This window comes from Rattus norvegicus, chromosome 2, assembly GCF_036323735.1.
Source record: "Rattus norvegicus strain BN/NHsdMcwi chromosome 2, GRCr8, whole genome shotgun sequence".
NCBI classification, from domain to species: domain Eukaryota; kingdom Metazoa; phylum Chordata; class Mammalia; order Rodentia; family Muridae; genus Rattus; species Rattus norvegicus.
This window is the reverse complement of record NC_086020.1, coordinates 75869473-75883526: the sequence shown is the minus strand read 5'-3', so window position 1 is coordinate 75883526 and position 14054 is coordinate 75869473. Positions and strand designations below refer to the sequence as shown.

General features: G+C 38.6%; 1 pseudogene; it reads left to right on the top strand.

Annotated features, from left to right (window-relative positions):
• The first annotated feature begins 11713 nt into the window (after positions 1–11713).
• Fus-ps4 (FUS RNA binding protein, pseudogene 4) lies at positions 11714–13560 on the top strand (annotated as a pseudogene).
• The last annotated feature ends 494 nt before the right edge of the window (positions 13561–14054 follow it).

Sequence of the window (14054 nt, the reverse complement as noted above, 5' to 3'; positions counted from 1 at the left end):
CCAGAATTCCCAGAAATTAAATCACCAACAAAAGAGTTTACATGAAGAAGCTGATGGCTATAGTCACATATGTAGGAGAGGTTGGTCTTGTCAGGCATCAATGGGAGGAGGGGCCCTTGGTCCTGAGAAGGTGGCATGCCCCAATATAGGGGAAAGCCAGGGCAGTGATGTGGGAGGGAGTGAGTGGCTGGGTGAGAGACCACCCTCATAGAAGTAGGGGCAGGGGGGATGGGATATGGGGTTTCCACAGGGGAAACAAGGAAAGGGGATAATGTTTGAAATGTAAATAAAGAAAATGTCCAATAAAAGAAAAGAAAGAGAAACTACATTTGACTTTCCCAGAAGGTATCAATTACAAATAACTTCCTAGCTAAAAGTCAAAATTTGTACCCAATTCTCCTCCTCAAGTTTGGATTTTTTCTGACATGGACATTTCTAGGTCTTGTTCATACGGTCATAGTCTAGGATTGAAAGAGCCAAAGGGGTCAAGGCACAAAAAGAAAAAGTACAAAATCAACTAATCTGGGCTCATGGGCCCAACAGAGCCTGAACCGACCAACCACAGTGCATACACAGGACTAACCTAGGACCCTATACATATGTAACACATCTGCAGCTTGTTGAAGTGAGTCCCCTAACAACTGGATGAGATGCTATCTCTAAATCTGTTGCACACCTTTCACATAAATGGGCTGCTTTATCTAGGCTCAATAGGAGAAGATGGGCCTTAGTCCTAATGCTAATTGATATACCAGGGTAGGTTGATGTCCATTGAAGTCTTCCCCTTCTCTTAGGAGAAAGAGAGGAGCAATGGTGTAAGGGGTGGTAAGAAGGAGAGGCTGAGGGGAGAGGAGAGAAGTGAAACTGTGATTGGGATGTAAAGTAAATAGATAAGCTAGTTAAAAATATAATAATATTTAAAAAGAAAGTTGTGAGGAGGTCAGGTGGAAATTAGATTTTGATTAGGTATTATCACATTTTATTGCATATATTTAGTAATTTTTTAAATATTCTAGAATTTGATAGCTCTCAATTATGAAAATTAAATAACTAAACATATATGTGTGTGTGTGTACATATGCATGTAAGATGCAGAAACAAAACATCTTTTATTAATTACCTTTCCAAAACAAAGTTAATCTTTACAAACACTTAAAATAATATTATAGTAGCTTAACAGAGAACTCTAATATGTAATAAAATATAATTTGAATAAGTAATATTCTTTTATTGAAGGTGGAATTGAACTTTAGAGAATAATTGGAACAATCATTTATGACTCTAAGATATAGAATTTTGTACTTCAACATGGGTTTTAAACTATGACTTCAGGTGTTGGTCTTTTTTATTATGTTTACAACAATGAAGAAAGTCATCTGAAATTTGTAATACATGTCTTTCTAATATGACTAAGGCTAAACATAAGAATTTTTAAGCATTTATATTCACAAAGGATTTATTTATTTTTATTGTCTTTCCCTCAACATATTTCTAAAGTCATGTGAAACAGTTTGAAAATGTCAAAAACTATTTAAAAAAAGGGATGTGTGTGTGTGTGTCTGTATATTTGTGTATGTGTGTGTTTATTGTATGTGTGCATATGTATGTATGTATATTTGTGAATACAATTCACTCATGACATACAAATTCATATCCAAGAGAGGTAATTAACAACATTCATCTATAACATTTACTTGAGTGTTTTGAATTAATGCAGATTTTAATTCAAATTTATATATATATATATTTACATATATACTTGAGTGAGTGAAATAAATCTAAGCATAAATACTCATTTTAAGTTTCAAGTTTCAGATTCACCATTGAAAATAACATAAATGAAAAAACAATTATGTATAAGACCGTCATTATATGAGACTGTTTTGATGTTAATATAAAATTTTTTAAAGCTGAAAGATGATAAAAAAGTCAGAACATGTATGAATCACCACAAAATACATGAAGTCAGAACATGTATGAATCACCACAAAATACATGTAAAAAGAAAGCTGCAACTCCCAGCATTTAATTCAAATGTGCATGGGAAACTAATGTTGGAAGCTCTCTATGTTTAGGAAGCAGTGTTATAATGATCATTCTAGGATACTGTCAACGCTAGTCTCCTTTAAAGTTGTAATTTTAAAGACCTTGTGTTTCTCTTTTATAGTACAGCAGTTTTCTAAGTTAATAAAATAATTGCACAGGGCATATTCTATCAAAAGCAATTTCAGGGGGAACTCTCTGAGGTCTCCTTTTAGAATAAATTTACTTTTAAATTGCATATTGGGGAGTTTTTCCTTATATATTTACTTTAGAATATTTATTTTCTTTTGTCTGAAAATGTAACAATAAGGATGCCATCAAATGTATAAGTAGGCATATTCCAGTAGACAATTAAAATTTTAATAACAGTCCTATAAATTTTCAATTAATTTTCATTTCACATGAAATATTGTCTCAAAAATTAGTTTTCAGCAGAATATAATAGTCTCAAATGAGGATGGTATCTTTTCAAGTTCATTGCTTCTGGAAAGCAAATTCTATTTCACTCCTACCCTATGACTATGTAACCTTTTCAGACAGAAATCTTGAACCTTCTGCATAAAACACCTTCACTCTGGGCTTATAGATGTGCCTACTTCTTTTCTCCCTGAAATCTCATTCTCAATTTTATATACCTTTATACAGTTTATATAAATGCTCCTTGGTAATGAGGAACTCATGCCTGGAGTGGAAACTTAAAAGTAGAGGCAGTTTTCATTGTAGATACTATCTGTGATGGCTATCCATGCTTAACAAATGCCCTACAACTCTCTGCATGATTATATAGTCCTATGTAAACTTACTCAGTTAATATAAAACAAATGAGCTGGGGTTGTGGTGGTAATAAATTCATGTAGCCATTATATACATATGTAAAATTCTCAAGTAATAAATTTCTAATACAATTCAAAGTAGAATTTTGTATTTACTCTGCTACTAAGCTCAATGATACATTCTTTTTTTTTGAGTTTTTTTTTTTTATTAACTTGAGTATTTCTTATATACATTTCGAATGTTATTCCCTTTCCCGGTATCCGGGCAAACATCCCCCTCCCCCCTCCCCTTCCTTATGGGTGTTCCCCTCCCAACCCTCCCCCCATTGCCGCCATTCACCCACCAGTCTAGTTCACTGGGGGTTCAGTCTTAGCAGGAACAGGGCTTCCCCTTCCACTGGTGCTCTTACTAGGATATTCATTGCTACCTATGAGGTCAGAGTCCAGGGTCAGTCCATGTATAGTCTTTAGGTAGTGGCTTAGTCCCTGGAAGCTCTGGTTGCTTGACATTGTTGTACTTTTGGGGTCTCGAGCATCTTCAAGCTCTTCCAGTTCTTTCTCTGATTCTTTCAACGGGGGACCTATTCTCAGTTCAGTGGTTTGCTGCTGGCATTCGCCTCTGTATTTGCTGTATTCTGGCTGTGTCTCTCAGGAGCAATCTACATCCGGCTCCTGTCGGTCTGCACTTCTTTGCGTCATCCATCTTGTCTAATTGGGTGGCTGTATATGTATGGGCCACATGTGGGGCAGGCTCTGAATGGGTGTTCCCCCAGTTTCTGTTTTAATCTTTGCCTCTCCCTTCCCTGCCAAGGGTATTCTTTTTCCTCATTTAAAGAAGGAGCGAAGCATTCACATTTTGATCATCCGTCTTGAGTTTCGTTTGTTCTAGGGATCTAGGGTAATTCAAGCATTTGGGCTAATAGCCACTTATCAATGAGTGCATACCATGTATGTCTTTCTGTGATTGGGTTAGCTCACTCAGGATGATATTTTCCAGTTCCAACCATTTGCCTACGAATTTCATAAACTCGTTGTTTTTGATAGCTGAGTAATATTCCATTGTGTAGATGTACCACATATTCTGTATCCATTCCTCTGTTGAGGGGCATCTGGGTTCTTTCCATTTTCTGGCTATTATAAATAAGGCTGCGATGAACATAGTGGAGCACGTGTCTCTTTTATATGTTGAGGCATCTTTTGGGTATATGCCCAAGAGAGGTATAGCTGGATCCTCAGGCAGTTCAATGTCCAATTTTCTGAGGAACCTCCAGACTGATTTCCAGAATGGTTTTACCAGTCTGCAATCCCACCAACAATGGAGGAGTGTTCCTCTTTCTCCACATCCTCGCCAGCATCTGCTGTCACCTGAGTTTTTGATCTTAGCCATTCTCACTGGTGTGAGGTGAAATCTCAGGGTTGTTTTGATTTGCATTTCCCTTATGACTAAAGATGTTGAACATTTCTTTAGGTGTTTCTCAGCCATTCGGCATTCCTTAGCTGTGAATTCTTTGTTTAGCTCTGAACCCCATTTTTTAATAGGGTTATTTGTTTCCTTGCGGTCTAACTTCTTGAGTTCTTTGTATATTTTGGATATGAGGCCTCTATCTGTTGTAGGATTGGTAAAGATCTTTTCCCAATCTGTTGGTTGCCGTTTTGTCCTAACCACAGTGTCCTTTGTCTTACAGAAGCTTTGCAGTTTTATGAGATCCCATTTGTCGATTCTTGATCTTAGAGCATAAGCCATTGGTGTTTTGTTCAGGAAATTTTTTCCAGTGCCTAAGTGTTCCAGATGCTTCCCTAGTTTTTCTTCTATTAGTTTGAGTGTGTCTGGTTTGATGTGGAGGTCCTTGATCCACTTGGACTTAAGCTTTGTACAGGGTTATCAGCATGGATCGATCTGCATTCTTCTACATGTTGCCCTCCAGTTGAACCAGCACCATTTGCTGAAAATGCTATCGTTTTTCCATTGGATGGTTTTGGCTCCTTTGTCAAAAATCAAGTGACCACAGGTGTGTGGGTTCATTTCTGGGTCTTCAATTCTATTCCATTGGTCTATCTGTCTGTCTCTGTACCAATACCATGCAGTTTTTATCACTATTGCTCTGTAATACTGCTTGAGTTCAGGGATAGTGATTCCCCCTGAAGTCCTTTTATTGTTGAGGATAGCTTTAGCTATCCTGGGTTTTTTGTTATTCCAGATGAATTTGCAAATTGTTCTGTCTAACTCTTTGAAGAATTGGATTGGTATTTTGATGGGGATTGCATTGAATCTGTAGATCGCTTTTGGTAAAATGGCCATTTTTACTATATTAATCTTGCCAATCCATGAACATGGGAGATCTTTCCATCTTCTGAGGTCTTCTTCAATTTCTTTCCTCAGTGTCTTGAAGTTCTTATTGTACAGATCTTTTACTTGCTTGGTTAAAGTCACACCGAGGTACTTTATATTATTTGGGTCTATTATGAAGGGTGTCGTTTCCCTAATTTCTTTCTCGGCTTGTTTCTCTTTTGTATAGAGGAAGGCAACTGATTTATTTGAGTTAATTTTATACCCATCCACTTTGCTGAAGTTGTTTATCAGCTTTAGTAGTTCTCTGGTGGAACTTTTGGGATCACTTAAATATACTATCATATCATCTGCAAATAGTGATATTTTGACCTCTTCTTTTCCGATCTGTATCCCCTTGATCTCCTTTTGTTGTCTGATTGCTCTGGCTAGAACTTCAAGAACTATATTGAATAAGTAGGGAGAGAGTGGGCAGCCTTGTCTAGTCCCTGATTTTAGTGGGATTGCTTCAAGTTTCTCTCCATTTAGTTTAATGTTAGCAACTGGTTTGCTGTATATGGCTTTTACTATGTTTAGGTATGGGCCTTGAATTCCTATTCTTTCCAGGACTTTTATCATGAAGGGGTGTTGAATTTTGTCAAATGCTTTCTCTGCATCTAATGAAATGATCATGTGGTTCTGTTCTTTCAGTTTGTTTATATAATGGATCACGTTGATGGTTTTCCGTATATTAAACCATCCCTGCATGCCTGGGATGAAGCCTACTTGAACATGGTGGATGATTGTTTTGATATGCTCTTGAATTCGGTTTGCCAGAATTTTATTGAGTATTTTTGCGTCGATATTCATAAGGGAAATTGGTCTGAAGTTCTCTTTCTTTGTTGTGTCTTTGTGTGGTTTAGGTATAAGAGTAATTGTGGCTTCGTAGAAGGAATTCGGTAGGGCTCCATCTGTTTCAATTTTGTGGAATAGTTTGGATAATATTGGTATGAGGTCTTCTATGAAGGTTTGATAGAATTCTGCACTAAACCAGTCTGGACCTGGGCTCTTTTTGGTTGGGAGACCTTTAATGACTGCATCTATTTCCTTAGGAGTTATGGGGTTGTTTAACTGGTTTATCTGTTCCTGATTTAACTTCGATACCTGGTATCTGTCTAGGAAATTGACCATTTCCTGAAGATTTTCAAATTTTGTTGAATATAGGTTTTTATAGTAAGATCTGATGATTTTTTGAATTTCCTCTGAATCTGTAGTTATGTCTCCCTTTTCCTTTCTGATTTTGTTAATTTGGACGCACTCTCTGCGTCCTCTCGTTAGCCTGGCTAAGGATTTATCTATCTTGTTGATTTTCTCAAAGATCCAACTTTTGGTTCTGTTGATTCTTTCTATGGTCCTTTTTGTTTCTACTTGGTTGATTTCAGCTCTGAGTTTGATTATTTCCTGCCTTCTACTCCTCCTGGGTGTATTTGCTTCTTTTTGTTCTAGAGCTTTTAGGTGTGCTGTCAAGCTGCTGACATATGCTCTTTTCTGTTTCTTTCTGCAGGCACTCAATGCTATGAGTTTTCCTCTTAGCACAGCTTTCATTGTGTCCCATAAGTTTGGGTATGTTGTATCTTCATTTTCATTAAATTCTAAAAAGTTTTTAATTTCTTTCTTTATTTCTTCCTTGACCAGGTTATCATTGAGTAGAGCATTGTTCAATTTCCACGTATATGTGGGCATTCTTCCCTTATTGTTATTGAAGACCAGTTTTAGGCCATGGTGGTCTGATAGCACGCATGGGATTATTTCTATCTTTCTGTACCTGTTGAGGCCCGTTTTTTGACCAATTATATGGTCAATTTTGGAGAAAGTACCATGAGGAGCTGAGAAGAAGGTATATCCTTTTGCTTTAGGATAGAATGTTCTATAAATATCCGTTAAGTCCATTTGGCTCATGACTTCTCTTAGTCTGTCTACATCTCTGTTTAATTTCTTTTTCCATGATATGTCCATTGATGAGAGTGGGGTGTTGAAATCTCCCACTATTATTGTGTGAGGTGCAATGTGTGTTTTGAGCTTTAGTAAGGTTTCTTTTACGTATGTAGGTGCCCTTGTATTTGGGGCATAGATATTTAGGATTGAGAGTTCATCTTGGTGGATTTTTCCTTTGATGAATATGAAGTGTCCTTCCTTATCTTTTTTGATGACTTTTAGTTGGAAATTGATTTTATTTGATATTAGAATGGCTACTCCAGCTTGCTTCTTCTGACCATTTGCTTGGAAAGTTGTTTTCCAGCCTTTCACTCTGAGGTAGTGTCTGTCTTTGTCTCTGAGGTGTGTTTCCTGTAGGCAGCAGAATGCAGGGTCCTCGTTGCGTATCCAGTTTGTTAATCTATGTCTTTTTATTGGGGAGTTGAGGCCATTGATGTTGAGAGATATTAAGGAATAGTGATTATTGTTTCCCTTTATATTCATATTTGGATGTGAGGTTATGTTTGTGTGCTTTCATTCTCTTTGTTTTGTTGCCAAGACGATTAGTTTCTTGCTTCTTCTAGGGTATAGCTTGCCTCCTTATGTTGGGCTTTACCATTTATTATCCTTTGTAGTGCTGGATTTGTAGAAAGATATTGTGTAAATTTGGTTTTGTCATGGAATATCTTGGTTTCTCCATCAATGTTAATTGAGAGTTTTGCTGGACACAGTAACCTGGGCTGGCATTTGTGTTCTCTTAGGGTCTGTATGACATCATTCCAGGATCTTCTGGCCTTCATAGTTTCTGGCGAGAAGTCTGGTGTGATTCTGATAGGTCTCCCTTTATATGTTACTTGACCTTTTTCCCTTACTGCTTTTAATATTCTTTCTTTATTTTGTGCGTTTGGTGTTTTGACAATTATGTGACGGGAGGTGTTTCTTTTCTGGTCCATTCTATTTGGAGTTCTGTAGGCTTCTTGTATGCCTATGGGTATCTCTTTTTTTAGGTTAGGGAAGTTTTCTTCTATGATTTTGTTGAAGATATTTACTGGTCCTTTGAGCTGGGAGTCTTCACTCTCTTCTATACCTATTATCCTTAGGTTTGATCTTCTCATTGAGTCCTGGATTTCCTGTATGTTTTGGACCAGTAGCTTTTTCCGCTTTACATTATCTTTGACAGTTGAGTCAATGATTTCTATGGAATCTTCTGCTCCTGAGATTCTCTCTTCCATCTCTTGTATTCTGTTGGTGAAGCTTGTATCTACAGCTCCTTGTCTCTTCTTTTGGTTTTCTATATCCAGGGTTGTTTCCATGTGTTCTTTCTTGATTGCTTCTATTTCCATTTTTAATTCCTTCATCTGTTTGATTGTGTTTTCCTGGAATTCTTTCAGGGATTTTTGCCATTCCTCTCTGTAGGCTTCTACTTGTTTATTAATGATTTCCTGTGTTTCCCTAAGTGTGTTCATGTCTTTCTTGAAGTCCTCCAGCATCATGATCAAATATGATTTTGAAACTAGATCTTGCTTTTCTGGTGTGTTTGGATATTCCATGTTTGTTTTGGTGGGAGAATTGGGCTCCGAGGATGGCATGCAGTCTTGGTTTCTGTTGCTTGGGTTCCTGCGCTTGCCTCTCGCCATCAGATTATCTCTAGTGTTACTTTGTTCTGCTATTTCTGACAGTGGCTAGACTGACCTATAAGCCTGTGTGTCAGGAGTGCTGTAGACCTGTTTTCCTCTCTTTCAGTCAGTTATGGGGACAGTGTGTTCTGCTTTCGGGCGTGTAGTTTTTCCTCTCTACAGGTCTTCAGCTGTTCCTGTGGGCCTGTGTCTTGAGTTCACCAGGCAGCTTTCTTGCAGCAGAAAATTTGGTCTTACCTGTGGTCCCGAGGCTCAGGTTTGCTCGTGGGGTGCTGCCCAGGGGCTCTCTGCAGCGGCAGCAACCAGGAAGACCTGTGCCGCCCCTTCCGGGAGCTTCAGTGCACCAGGGTTCCAGATGGTCTTTGGCTTTTTCCTCTGGCGTCCGAGATGTGTGTGCAGGGAGCAGTCTCTTCTGGTTTCCCAGGCTTGTCTGCCTCTCTGAAGGTTTAGCTCTCCCTCCCACGGGATTTGGGTGCAGAGAACTGTTTATCCGGTCTGTTTCTTTCCACCATATTTTCTTAAACTGAGGTAATTGAATTTTAATGCTTTTTCTTACTTGAGAGTTTCATATATTTATGTAAAAACTTTTAGTAACTTCTCATCCCCCATTAACCTCAGACATCTCTTTCCTCCTCACTGACAAGTTGATCATGCTGCAGAACATATAACCTCCCACTCACAGATGCCATGGGAATGTGAGTAAACTCTCTGGGACACACACAAAAGGGATAAATCCTACTTAAAAGACATTGATCGAGATAGCTACTAGGTATCTTGTTTAGGGTTTCTACAGCTGTGAATAAACACCATGACCAACACAGCTCTCATTTAAAAATTAAGAAAAGATAAACAAACAAACAAAAACATTTAACAGCTTCCGATGTTTACTCCATTATCATCAAAGTGTATGTTAGCAGGCAGGCAGATGTTTTGCTGGAGAATTCAAGAGTTCTACAACTGGATCATCAGACAATAGGAAGGTAGAATGACACTTGAACTTCTGATACCTAAAACCAACCCCTGGTGACATACTTCAAATCCTTTCACTTCCTATGAGCCCATGTGGGCCATTTTCATTCAAACCACCACTACTGATATGATCTACAGTTACATGTGATGTTTATTATTACTAATTTAAATTATAATTTATACCAATTCATATCAATTACAAATTAAAAATGCCACCACAAAGATCCTCTGACTTTTCTCTTCCAAGATTTTGTGTTTTAAAAATAGAATTTTATATACCAAAATAAATTGTTATTGTATGTTCATTCATAAACAAATACTGTGTTTAATTTAGTACTTTTTATTTATTCCTTTATGTTTTTAAATAAACAATGTAAAGTTAAGAGAAAATATGTTTTCATTAGATAACTAGTAGGTAAATAGTTTTGTTTGCAGTACATGGAATGTTTCATCTTTGATTAAGAAAACAATCTTGAGAATTCCATTTCTCTTATTTTTATATAAGTCTACAGTCGTGAAGACCCATGGGTAAATCTTAGAATAAAATAAATTTTCAGTTGTTGCAGGGAACTTGATCCCATTGCAATTACAAATGTGGGCCTAGTTTTAAAATTAATTCGAATGAATAATCAAGAGTGCCTTGTGGATCTGTGTTTACTTTGAAATGTTTTAGGACAGAAGAAAGGTTTTCCATGAGCTTCAAAACTAAAGCAAGAATTTCTCTGCCCTGCCATTGTTCTCTTAATTTTCCTTTGTTCATCAATTCACAATTTGATTTCTCTGGAGTTTTGCTAAAATAGTTGTTGTCTTCCTCTAACTCACTTGGTTTATGTGGAATACATTTTTGTAGAAATTTTAGCATAGTCTAAAACTTACTGATTATGGTCTAGAAATCTCTTTTGGAAACCATAGAACACTCTCTGGATAATTCTAAATATTGTTTTTACTGATTTGTTAAAATGAAATGGCATCCATGCAAGATGATGTGCGTGAAAACATTCCACTAGACATAAGACTCATTTAACTTCAAAATACTAACACAACATAAATACAACTTTCCTAGTGTATGTATATATAAGATGATGCTTGTATCAGATAAATACAGGAAAAATAAAATAAGTACACCTGAAACACTTTTAAAATGTTTTTTTTTACCCATTTTAATTTTTGCTTACGTTTTGTATCAGGACAGTTTGTAAAATATTAATTCATTTGCATCATATGTGTATGAGTGTTTTAACAGTCATGGTATAAAGGATCAGGAAAGTGCATAACCATTAGAGCTGGAGTTACTGATGGTTATTGGTTCTTAGTTGGTGCTCTGCAAGAATACCAGGTGCTCTTAATTGCTGAGCTATCTCTCCAGTTATAAGGAGAAAGACAAGCATTAAAAGTAAAACTTGCAGACATGTAATCAGGATAAGGTACCAATAAGAAGTCTGAAATCACCATGTGTAATTTAAAATATATGACAGTGAAAATAATTATACCACTTTTCCTCTTTCCTTTTCTTCCTGTGGTGCCTCACAGGAACCATACTTTAACTCCTTCCAGCCTCTCTAAATTGACAGCCTACCTTTCTTTTGATAATATTGTTGCATATTTGTGTATGTATATAAATGTTCAAATATACAAATAAAAACCTACCGAGTGTGGTTCCTGGTGTGTGTGCGGTTTCACGGTTGACCAATTTGTATTAAGAGGAAAGTTTATCACATGAATAGCCGACATTGAAAAACTGGTGAGATCTACTAACTTAGCAGAACACCTGAAAACTCTAGAAGTAAAAGAAGTAATCACAGAAAAAAGAAATAGACGGATGTTCAGTTCTCGCGGTGTCCCTTCTTAGCCATATGGATTTTTTTCTTTCTTTTTTATTTTTTTAATTTACATTTCAAATGTTATTCTCTTTCTTGGTTTCCCGTCCATAAGCCCCCATCCCTTCTCCCCGCCCCTTCTTCTCGTAAGGTGATTCCCCCTCCTCAACCATCCCCCCTTCCTGTCCTGAAATTCCCCATTTTGCTTGGCTGCCTATGCACGTGTGCACTGAAATGGCTTCAAACGACCATACCTCACAAGCAACTCAAAACTACGGGGCCTATCCTACCCAGCCTGGGCAGGGCTATCCCAACAGAGCCACTGGCCCTATGGCCAGCAGAGTTACAGAGATATGGCCAACCAGCTGACACTTCAGGATACAGCCAGAACAGCTATGGCTCTTCTTATGGACAGACTCAAACAGTTACATAATATGATTCCATTGGTGGCTATGGCAACAGTAAAAGTTCCCAGTCTTCTTATGGGCAGCAGTCCTCCTGCCCTGGCTATGGCCAACAGCCTGCTCCTAGTAGCACCTTGGGAAGTTATGGTGGCAGTTCTCAGAACAGCAGCTATGGGCAGCCCCAGAGTGGAGGCTATGGTCAACAGTCTGGCTACGGTGGACAGCAGCAAAGCTAAGGATAGCTACAAAGCTCCCAGAACCACCTCAGGGTTATGAACAATAGAACCTGTACAACAGCAGCAGGGGAGTAGGAAGTGGAGGCAACTATTGCCAAGATCAGTCCTCTATGAGTGGCAGTGTTGGTGATGGTAGTTATGGCAATCAGGACCAGAGTGGTGCTGGTGGTGGTAGCTACGAGGGGTGGGATTTAGGGGGAAGCAGGATAGTGGAGTCCATGGTAGGGGCAGCAGAAGTGGTTACAAACTAAGCAGTGGTGGTTATGAACCCAGAGGCCATGGAGGTGGCCGAGGAGGCAGAGGTGGCATGAGTGGACGTGACTATGCTGGCTTCAATAAATTTGGTGGTTCTTGGGATCAAGGACCTAGTCATGATTCTGAACAGGATAATTCAGACAACAGTACCATCTTCCTGCAAGGTCTAGGTGAGAATGTTATAGTTGAATCTGTGGCTGATTACTTCACACAGTTTGGAATCATTAAGACAAACAAGAAAACTGGACAGCCTATGATTAATTTTTTTTATTAACTTGAATATTTCTTATTTACATTTCGAGTGTTATTCCCTTTCCCGGTTTCCGGGCAAACATCCCCCTAATCCCTCCCCCTCCCCTTCTTTATGAGTGTTCCCCTCCCCATCCTCCCCCCATTGCTGCCCTCCCCCCAACAATCTAGTTCACTGGGGGTATGATTAATTTTTATACAGACAGGGAAACTGGCAAGTCGAAGGGTGAGGCAACAGTCTCATTTGGTGGCCCACCTTCTGCTAGAGCTGCAACCGACTGATTTGATGGTGAAGAATTCTCTGGGAATCCTATTAAAGTTTCATTTGCTACTCAGTGTGCTGACTTCAACCTGGGTGGTAGAAATGGTCGTGGAGGCAGAGAGTGAGGAGGACCCCATGGGCTGTGGAGGCTATGGAAGAGGTGGCAGCGGTGGTGGTGGTGGCCAGGGAGGATTCCCCAGTAGAGGTGGTGGAGGTGGAGGACAGCAACGAACTGGGGACTGGAAGTGTCCTAATCCTACTTGTGAGAACATCAACTTCTCTTGGAGAAATGAATGCAACCAGTGTAAGGCACCTAAGCTAGATGGCCCAGGATGAGGACCAGGAGGAAACTATGGAGATGTTGAGAGAGAGAGAGAGAGAGAGAGAGAGAGAGAGAGAGAGAGAGAGAGAGAGAGGGAGAGAGAGAGAGAGAGAGAGAGAGAGAGAGAGGCGCTACCATAATTGTACCATATCTCATTTAAAAACCATCATTTTAGTTAAAAAATAAAGAAGTAGATGGCAGTGGAGGAGATGATTGGGGCTCTTACAGGGACCGAGGATGGGACTATAGGCCTTGAAAGGGAGCCAGGGTTGGGGGACAGAGGCAGTTTGGGCCCTGGCAAGATGGACTCCAGGGGCGAGCACAGACAGGATCGCAGGGAGAGATCATATTAGCCTGGCACTTGAAGTTCTGGAATAGCTTTTTCTGTATCCAGGGTTACCCTTTTTATTTTGTAAACTTACAATTCAGGATTGATCATAGATATTGTGTGTGTGTGTGTATGTGTGTGTGTGTGTGTGTGTGTGTGTGTGTGTGTGTGTGTATGTGAGAGAGAGAGACAGAGACAGAGAGAGACAGAGAGACAGAGAGAGAGACTACCATAATTGTACCATATCTCATTTTAAAACCATCATTTTAGTTAAAAAATAAAGAAGTAGATGGCAAGAAATAATCAAAACCAGAGCTAGAATCAATAAAATAGAAACAGAACATTATCAACGAGATGAAGAGTTGGTTCTTTGAAACAAATCAGTAAGATAGACAAACCCTTTTCCAAACCAACTAAAAGTTGAGCAACAATATCATAATTAACATAATAAGAAAAAAGTGAGATATAACAACAGGCTCCCAAGAAATCCAGAGAATCATAAGAACATAGTTTAAAAAT